This window comes from Nannospalax galili, unplaced genomic scaffold, assembly GCF_000622305.1.
Source record: "Nannospalax galili isolate Female #2095 unplaced genomic scaffold, S.galili_v1.0 scaffold999, whole genome shotgun sequence".
In the NCBI taxonomy this organism is placed as follows: Eukaryota; Metazoa; Chordata; class Mammalia; order Rodentia; family Spalacidae; genus Nannospalax; species Nannospalax galili.
This window is the reverse complement of record NW_008344824.1, coordinates 2,308,947-2,319,296: the sequence shown is the minus strand read 5'-3', so window position 1 is coordinate 2,319,296 and position 10,350 is coordinate 2,308,947.

Below are 10,350 nucleotides of genomic sequence, written 5' to 3'. Positions count from 1 at the left end.
TTGCTAGCCACCACCAGTTAGTTTTTCTTTCTTTTCATTTTGGGGGCACATATGTGTGCATATATGTGCAAATATGCTTGTGTGTGAGGAAGCTAGAGGTCATTCTTGGATGTCCTTCCTCAGGAGCTATTTTTTGAGGCCGGGTGGCTCTTTGAGGCTCAAAGCTCACTGATTCTGCTGGCTGACTGGCCACCAAGCCTTAGGGGTCTTCCCATCTCTGTATCTTCAGCACTGGAATTTAAAGGACCCACTACCATGCCTGAATTTTTTTTTGTCTTTTTGAGACAGGGTCTCCCTGTAGCTCCAGCTATCCTGGAATTCACTATGTAGACCAGGCTGGCCTCGAACTCACAAAGATCCACCTGCCTCTGCCTCCCAAGTGCTGGGACTAAAGGTGTATGCCACCACGCCCTGCTCATGCCTGACTTTTTATGTGGGTTCTAGTAATTGGACTCAGGTCCTCATGTTTGTGCAGCAAGCATTTCACTGACTGAGCTATCTCTGCCGTCACTAGTTTTTCTTTTATAACTGCTATCCCTTTGCTGAGATTTTCTACCTCTTTTATTTGTAATTGATTATTAAAATTTTTGTATTTTTATGTATATGAGGGTATTGTTTGAATGTGTGTAAGTGCATCTGTGTCGTACAATGCCCAAGGAGGTCAGAAGAAGATGTCGGATCCCCTCAAACTGTTATAGATGGTTGTTAGCCACCATGTGGGTGCTGGGAGTTGAACCTGGACCCTCTGTAAGACCAGTCAGTACTCTTAACTACTGAATCATCTCTCCAGCCCCCATTATTAAAATATTTTGAATAAAGTCTGCTTTAAAATTTTGTCTGGGGCTAAAGAGGTGACTCAGTGGTTAACAGCACATATTGCTCTTACAGAGGACCTGGGTTCTGTTCCCAGCACCCATGCCAGGCAGCTCACAATTGTCTATGACTCTAACCCCAAGGTATTCCATGCCTCTGACCTTCATGGGCACTTCAACTCTCGTGAATACCCTCCATATACACATACAAGTATAATTAAAGTAATAAAAACAAATCCTTAAAATTCTTGTTTGATAATTCCAACATCAGATTCATACTGATGTTGGGTATCTATTGATTTTCTTTTTTCTTTATGTTTTTTCCTTGTAGGGTTAAGGACTGAACCCAGGCCTTGCACATGTATTATACCATAGAGCTGAATCTCTAGTCCTTTGCTGCATTTTTTAAAATTGCATCTGAAATTTCAACATTGTATCATGACACCTTTATTTTATTAGCAGACAACTCCCCAGTTGAGCTATACAGTTAGTAGGTGTAGATGGTTAGATTTCTGACTCTACCCTGACAAAAGTGGAGCATGGAGTCACACAGTCTCGTCACCCGTTGCTGTGGGATCAGAGGAAGCACAGCTTCCCCTATCCTTACTGATGCCTTCCCAGTGAAAGTGACTACCATTTCATTGTCTTCAAAATGGAGTGAAATTGGGCTCCCTGCTAGGCCCCATTATCCCCAGAGAAGCCGGAAGCAGAGGGCTGACCCCCATACCCTGCTTTGTGAGGAGGACAGAAGGTCAGCTCCCACTAGGTTCTATTGAAATTTGAGCAGAGGAAGACAGCAGAGGGTCAGCTTGGTTGAAGCTGGGTGATGGTAGGAGGGAGGCAAGAGTGCTGCTGAGCCTTGTTACCTACTGAGTCTCATTGGTAACATGGAGGTTTAGCACTCCATTGTACCCTGCTGACACCAGATGTGGAAAGCTGACTCTCCCCAACTTGCAGGGCCCCTTCTTGTAGATACCAGGTAGGGGTGATACCAGTTTGGATACTACTGACAGTTACTCTTTGGGAGAATAGCACTGCCTTCCCTCAGGCCATACATGAAGATCAGCAGCCTCTACAGGGCTGGGAAGGGACATCAGACCACCACCACCTACTGCTGCAGAACAGGGAATAGGATCAGCCTCCAACTCACACCCACTGACTATTGGAGGGGACACAATTTTCCCTTTAGAGTTTGTTGAGTAAAAGGCAGCTATTGCCAAAATGACTTTCCACTATGAGGTCATCCTTTTCTTGGTCTTTTGACCAGGAGAACAGATTTCTCTTAGATCTGATTTTGTCGTACCTGTTAGTAGTTCCAGGGTGGAGGCCTCACAGCATCCATCCCTCATGTGAAGCAACAAAGACACCCCCCCAAACTCACTGCCATCCTACCTTCCTCCCTCTCTGTTTACTGTGTCCACTACTGACAGAGGAAGACTTAGAGAAAGGGATGCTCCCACCTTGGCAAGAATCAAAACTTTGATCTATACTTGACCTTAAAGATAAACAGCTAGAGAATCGGTTGCCATGTCAATACCACCAATTAGTTCATATAAACAGTGTTTTCAGAATGTTATCATCCCAGTTCAGCCTAATACTCTACATCTATTATCTACACCGTGGCATGTGACAAGAATTTCTTTTCAAAATCGGAATATTCTGAAAATAACTTCTTAAGTATCACAGCAAATTCAATGATCTTTTCTACAGTTCTGTGTGGGAGTATGAGATGAACTTGATTCTCTGACTGATGTAGTTTTCAATTAACCGGAAACACAACACCTAAGGGATTTGTCTAAAAGACTTTTTTTTGCACATGGAAAACTGAAGCAGAGTTAGATTACAGACCAAATTTGAAGACAATTTTAAAAATAGCAACACTGGTGTAAAAGATTCTAAATAACACTCAGAGTTGCAATGTCTTTCTTCAACTACTTTGAGGCTGTTATATAGACTCTCCATTGGGTAAACAAGACAAAAATATGCTTGACTTTCAGCAACAGGAGCCTAAGTCAAACTTTTCTTAAACTCACAAAATTAATGCATATCTCTGGAAATATATTCAAATCATGCAAAAGCATAAAATGAAAAATACAATAATGACTTTCTTCTGTGTTCTTCTGTACTGTGTTAATGATTCAAGTGTGTTTGGTTGGAGTTTAGAAACAGTGTTGGCAGTCAAAGGTTCTATGTACAGGTGATTCTGAAATCACCCTGGAAACTGTCAGTCAGTCAGGGCAGATGAGGGTAAGTGAGGAAGAGCTCTCTATCAAGCCTATTCGAGCTTTTAATTTATGAAAAATAAGATGCAGAGGCTGGAGAGATGGCTCAGTGGTTAAGAGCACTGGCTACTCTTGCAGAAGACCTGGGCTCAGTTCCCAGCACCCACATGGCAGCTGACAACCATTTGTAACTCTAGTTCCAGGGGATCAGATGTCCTCTTCTGACCTCCACAGGCATTGTACGACATGGGTATATGTACATACATATAGGCCATATACTCAAACACAAAATAAAAATAACAAAATTAGAAAAAGAAAAATAAGATGCAACTATATATACACACACACACATGCACACACACACACACACACAATTGTGGTGGACTTTTTAGTAGCGTGCTTAGGTTGAACTTTATATAGACTCTCAGTTGTCTACTCAGAAGTACAGTGTGTACTATCACCAGTCATTCTGTATCTGTTGAGAGAACAAGTTATTCTAAGATAAAATGACATAAGTGTTTTTGTTTTATTCATTAAAAAACAAAAACAAAAGTATTTTGACTGTGGTCCGAAGCTTTGCAGCTCTATTAAGCATTTCCTTCCTTCCGTGGAGAGTTAAGTTCTATCGGTTGAGTCTTCCCTGCCTCTATTTCATCATCTTTATATGAAATCACCAGTTGTACAGTTATGTTTGGGGGATTTTTTTCCTCTGTTTTTTGTTTCTTCTTAATGTTTTTTTTAGCTGATGTTCATGAGGAAAGTGAATACTTAGATCTGCTCCATAAGTTGAAGGAAATTGTACCTCAGAGAGTGCATGTCTATACAGAGCTGTGACATACATCCTTTGGGCCCTCTGCTGGGAAGCAGAATCAAGTCTCAAAAATGCCTTTTAAACTCTATCCTATAGTATTACAAACAGGACAGTACTGCATCGCACCTCTGCAAATCTAAAATGTCTTGTACCTGCTTTATGATACGTAGCAGTGACCACGCTTCATTAGAGCTGTGTTCAATGATGTTACTCAGAAAGTTTTCTTTCCAGATGCTGATTGAAAAGCTAATTTTTCAAAATGTCCATATCATAACAGTAACAGAGCTGTGCCGTTTTCTGGGATTTTGTTTTACTGTTTTTTCTTTTTAATAGAGCCTACTGATGTCTCTTACAAGTTTGTTCAGATGACTTCAGAACCTGGAAGAGCTGTTGCTGCTATTGATGTATAACACACAGGGATCCTTGGGGTTTTTTTATATATAAATATAAATACAAATGTACATATACAATTTGAATTTTTATAAATTTTAGCTATGCTGTCAACTTTGGAAAAAAGTATCCTATTTTACTGTGTTGGGTTGGCATTGTATAGAAATTAATAGCCATATCTGTCTAGAAATATTAAACTTAATTTTTTCCCATTTGTACAGGAGTAACACATTGTATTACATATGGAAGATCTTATCTATGTGGCTATGGTTACAGAAACTAATATTCTCTAAATAAAAAATAATTATGATAGAAAATGATTTCATAAGCATAGCATTACATATAAAGCTTCCTCCTCATATTTTAGCTTTGAAGCCTCTGGGCATTAGCACACCTGTCCTTTCTTATAACTTGTAAAATTATACCAAATTAATTAGGGTTTGAAGTGGGAAGGATCTATTAGTCAGTCCATTCAAATTACATGGACTATGAAGCTTTACCCAAGTGCTCTAATGAGAAAATACTTCCTTCTTCCAACCCTCCAGCTTTTGTTTAGTTCTTCTATTATACTGTGTGGCCCAAGTCTTTCTTGTGAATCGGATGTGTAGAACATTATCTATGTGAAAACATTTTCCTGGTGTGCATGCATTGTCTCATCCATTCTGACATGACCTCCATAGCTGGTACAATGTTGGGCCCAGAGAAGGCATTCAGTTAGTATCAACTGGAATCAAGAGAAGGAATCAACCACATATTGATAGCAAGGGTGCCCCACTTAGCCACAAAATTGGATTTCTCCTCTTGTTCATATTTATATTTGCATGATAAATATCAGTTTGAATAGAATATTCTTTCAAAGAGTTTATTCACCCTTTAGGCAGGTGAGATGGCTCAGTGGGTAAAGGTGCTTGTAGCCAAGCCTGATGACCTGAGTTTGATCCCGGAACCCACATGGTTGAAGGAAAGAACTGAGTATCACAAGTAGTCTGAGTTATTCACTGACCTACACATACACTCACACATACACACACACACACACACACACACACACACACACACACACATTAAAAAAAATTGTAAAGCGTTTATTTATCTGAAAAATTTGGCTAAATTATTGACACAATGAGAAATTTGGGACACATTTGAGTTTTAAGTGATCCTTGAATCCACTAGAGGAAACATTTGAAGATCTTTAATCAACCACTGAGATGTAGATGTCTTCTGAGTTGATGCTGAGAATGTAAATAATGTTCAAAGAGACCAGAAGGGTAAAACAAACTTTATTAGAAATGACACATGCACTGACAATAAGGTATTATATTTTCCTAGCACATGAAATTTCTTTGATTTGTTTCACAATCTCAGACTGGTGATTATAAAATATTATCCAAACCATCTATATATATAAACATCTGAGAAAAGAAACAACATCTGCTCATTCTTAGCCAGTGCCCATTACCAGCCCTAAAGTTTTCTGGTCCTCTTCTGTATCACTGTGACTGAATCAGATGTTTCAAGATGTACTTGAGTTTTCCTTGTTGCATCACAGTGTAATATAGGACATGGAAATGATAAACCTTATTCACACAACTGATTCACCCATATTCACATGAATAGGATATAAGGTAGGTAGACCTAACACATAAGGGTTAACTGTCATGTAAATCAAACAGAAATATGACTGCATAGACCATAGAACAGTAGAACAATTTTGGAGCTTAAGATTTTAGGCTTTAGGTGTGGACAGATCTAGAAGGTACCAGAATATACATAGGAGCTACTCTCAGGCATAAGGCTTTCTGCCTCAAGGGTTGATCATTTCAGTGGTCCATAATCACTGAGTGGGACATCTTAAGCATAGTTTACCCAAAGCTTCCCTCTGCCAGTTGAAAAAAAAAAGCTAGCCCTTAAGCTGATATTTGTTTGTGCTTCAGATGTAAAATTTTCAGTTTTAAAAACTTTTTGCTTTATTTTCTATGGTTTTGTTTAGGTTGTTTGGAGACAAGGTTTCCTGTGTGGTCCAGACAAGCTCAAGCTCTCCATCCTCCTGCTTTGCTTCAGACTTCCAAGTGCTGGGATCACAGGTATGCACCACAGTTTCTAGTCAGAATGTCCAGCTTTCTGTTCAGGAAGACTGAATAGGATGTAGGTCATTGCTCCATTCCCATCTTCCCCTCCTCATCCCCACTCACTACCATGGATGGATCAGTAGTTTGGGAATAAGATCCTTGTGCAGACACAAACAATGATCACTCAGGCCAGTCTGAGAGGTTTATCTCAGGGCTCCTTCCTCTGCATCTTTAGGGGCAGAGTTTTGAGCTCATCTGTCATTAGATAGGGAGCACAGAAAGATGATGTGCCCATTGGTAGAGAGATGAACCTACTGTGCCTCCAAGTATTGCAGTATTTAACAAAGTAGTATTTTACTGCAAATATCCTAGTCTTTGGGTCAAGTTGAAAGCTGTTCTGATTATTTTTCAATGCTTCATCATGGTTTAATTGCTGATTCTTTTCTCAGCCATTATAGGCCGGCTCCTCTCTTTAAAGTATCACAAGCCCCACGACTCCTTTTTTGTGGAGGTGTGTGCATTCATATTCAAGTAATGGGTAGAGATGACTTTTTGGTTTTTAGTTTGAAAGCACAGTCTCTGTTTCGTTCCTTAAGGCTAACAGACAACATTGACTTTAGACAATGTCTTTATTATTTTAAGTTCTGAAATTAAAGTAGAGGCTGGGCTAGGCATTATGGTATCATACCTGTACTCTAGGAAGCATAGGCAGAGACAATTATAAGTTTGAGACCAACTTACTTCTCAGCGAGTATGTAAGTTAGTAAAGCTATAAAGATAAGATGGGTTGGTTATTTGTTGTCCAACCAAGGGACGTTTAGGCATACTGATCACAAAATAGCTCTAAAAACTTTTCCTAAAAACAGCTGCTTTCTGAATCCTCACCTGAAGAAAAAGCCTTCAGTACTTTATTTGTACTGCTTAGTTCTGTGTTTGCAATAGATCATTGTTTTCAGACTATGAGTTTTAAAGAATTCAACAGCTGAGCTGCACCATGATACTCTAAACTATATAAGGGCGACATGGATGGTATAATCCCAAGGGCAAACCCTCCTCCCACTTTGGCATTCTTTGGTTTCAGCTGTTAACTAGAGATAACTTAGATTTTAATGGCAGGACCAAGAAATGCTTTTAATGCAAATTCCTGGCATTGCACATTTCTCTTTGAAGAACAAATGGACATTCTTGCAAACTACCATATTGGGAGACTGTCTTTCCTCAGCCCAGGAGCTCTAAGTAGATATGAAAGCCAAGACCACATGACTTTTATGTCATATTTAATTTAATTCTAGGGAAGTTATAAGACAGAGTTTTACAATTCTCCAATGACCTATTTCTTACCCAGTCCCTCGATATAGATTAGTGACATCATGTCAAAATGCAGGTCTATGGCCTTTTGAGATGCCTCAGTGGGCTGACAGGTACCTCACAAATTCAGTCCCTAGAATCCACATGGAAGAAGGAGGGAACCGACTCCCACAAACTTTCTTTTGACCTTCACATTCGCACCATGATTGGTACAGATGCACCCACATATACACAATAACTAAATATAATTTTTAAACTTAAAAATATTTTTTATAAAAGAGAGAATAAAGTCTACTGCAAAAACAAAACAAGAAAACAAAAGACCAGCAGCAAAACAAAACAAAACGCAACCAAACAAGCAGCTCTGTGAAATGAGTCCTGCAGTTGAAGTGACAGTCTACTGAGCTACATCCACAAGTTAAGCCAGTTGACCAGGGAGGGAGACTGTCTCAGGATAGAGTCAGTCCCTAGGAAATGCTCAATAAATACACGATTAGCTTTACTGGTGCCACTATTTTGTGTTAGATGTGAGTCTGATCTTTGACAGGGAACAGAGGAGCTCTACATCTCACAGGTGAGTGGAAACAGCTCTGACCCCCATACATGCCCTGGAGTGCTTCTGCTAACAGACTCGGGGAAGCCCAGGTTGGGCATTGCCATGTTTGGGCTTTCCAGGAAAAGTGCGCTTGCTCCAGGTAGCACTTGAAAAACTGAAACTCCATAAATAGACTTACTGCTAATGTGGGGAGCAAGCCAAGTCTGAGCTAAGAGAAACACTTTCAAGTAGGAACCTGCAAGGGTGTGTATTTCATTCTTGAAGGACAAGCTCCTTTTAAGGAATTAAAAAAGCCTATCCAGAAATCCTTTCTGATTCCTTTGCCTTCTGTCAGGACATAGGTCAGAGAAAATGCAGCCCTTGGTGATTCCAGGATCCAGAGGCATCTGCTGTCACTGTTCCCTTCCCACCTGTGCCCCTTCCTCCTGCCCTTGTTCTTCCTGAATCTTTAAATGGCTCATTACAGTTGGCTTTATCATGTCAGAAAGCTACCATGATTCTTGGAAGCTGCCAAGAACAGAATGGATTTGGGGTCAAAATACCCTCCCCACTGGGTTCATCTCCTTGGTGGTTGAATGAGACAGCAAGCTGCAAAGATTAGCCATGCCTTGGTATTGGATTCTGAGCACCAGGATGCATGGGCGATTGCATTTATCTCCCAGTCGCGTCACTTTCTTCTTTTAATGAAAACTGAAACTGAGCCCCAGCCAGAGGGCATAGGGATGAACAAATGTCTAAGGAGATAAAATAGAAATGTTGAGGAGGGCTGGACCCCCTACCACATCTGATCTGGAGAGAGCCTCTCTAAGCTCCTCAAACAGGCACCTGGAATGCTGGAGGGGCAGAAGGGGATGGGGAGTGGGTTGTGGGGAGGAATTAAGTGTGGCTTGGTCTGTTTCTGGCTTCTCTGTAAATACTGTAACACTTCCAAATGGAGGAACAGCTGAGCTAAGTGACTGCTAATCCCCCAGTGCCGGGAGGAGGCAGGGCCCTCCCTTGCAGATCCCAGCAGATGGTGGATGAAACAGGCTTCCCCGGAGGCAAGGGCAGTGGGAACTGTCCTGCCTTCTGTTCCTTCAGCTTGCGCTGCACGTCTCCCTCATGGCCTGTTGGTGCGGCGAAGGGTCTTGTCTTCGGGCCAGAGGCCTGAGAACCTGCCTGGCTTCGCTGCCCCACCGGAACGTGCAAGGTCAGCCAAGCTGGACTGTGGCCAATACCAGCAGTTTGGGCTACATCCCCTGAAGCTCAGGGATGGGGTGGGGCTTGGAGGTGTAGGGGTGAAGAACAGCCAGGCAACGTAGAAAGGAGAACAGGGTGAGGACTCACTTAAAATGCACTTTTCCAGGGTGGAACCCCAGAACTTGAACTTCTCTTAGGCAGCCCAAGGGCAGATGATTCCATTGAGAAACAGCAGTCCAAGGGGACTGGTGTTTAACAACAGGCTTAACTCAGGTGCCCCACTACAATTCTCCATTTGGTCATCTTTGTGACCTCAGACAAGAGTCTCAACTTCCTAGGACTAATCATTCCTTCTCCAACCACAGAGAACATTTATTCCTGACTTTGAAAGTTAATTTAATTACAATTAGCATTAAAAAAGAAAATTAGATGATTGATTGAATGACACTGTGAATATACTTAACACAATTGAACCATACACTCTCTTACCTCAATTTTCAAGTTAAATAAATATCTGAAAATCTGTGTTAAATGAGAAACCAAAAAATCTTACTGACTTAATTAACTTACATTTTAAAATACATAAAATAGATTTCAGTGTCTTTAAAATGTGGAAATAGAGCAATAATACAACAGTAAATATTGAAAACCATAAATCTTTAAGGACAAGACTCCAACAGTACATGAAATAAAAGCACAAGCAGGCAAATTGGATTATAACAAGCTAAAAAGCATCTCATAGCAAATAAAGCAATTTACAGTGAAGAGCCAGCCTAGAGAAAGTGAGGAAATGCTTGTGAACTCTACATCTGCCAAGGTATTACTAACCAAACACACAGGAACTAGAATAACTCAATGGTAAAATTTACTAAATAAATAAAACAAAAATAATTTGAAATTGCAAAAGATCTATATAGATATTGCTCAGAAGAAGACATGCAAAAGGCCAGTGGCCAGAAGATACATGTCAAAATACTCCGCATCTGATCAGGGAAATGTGTAT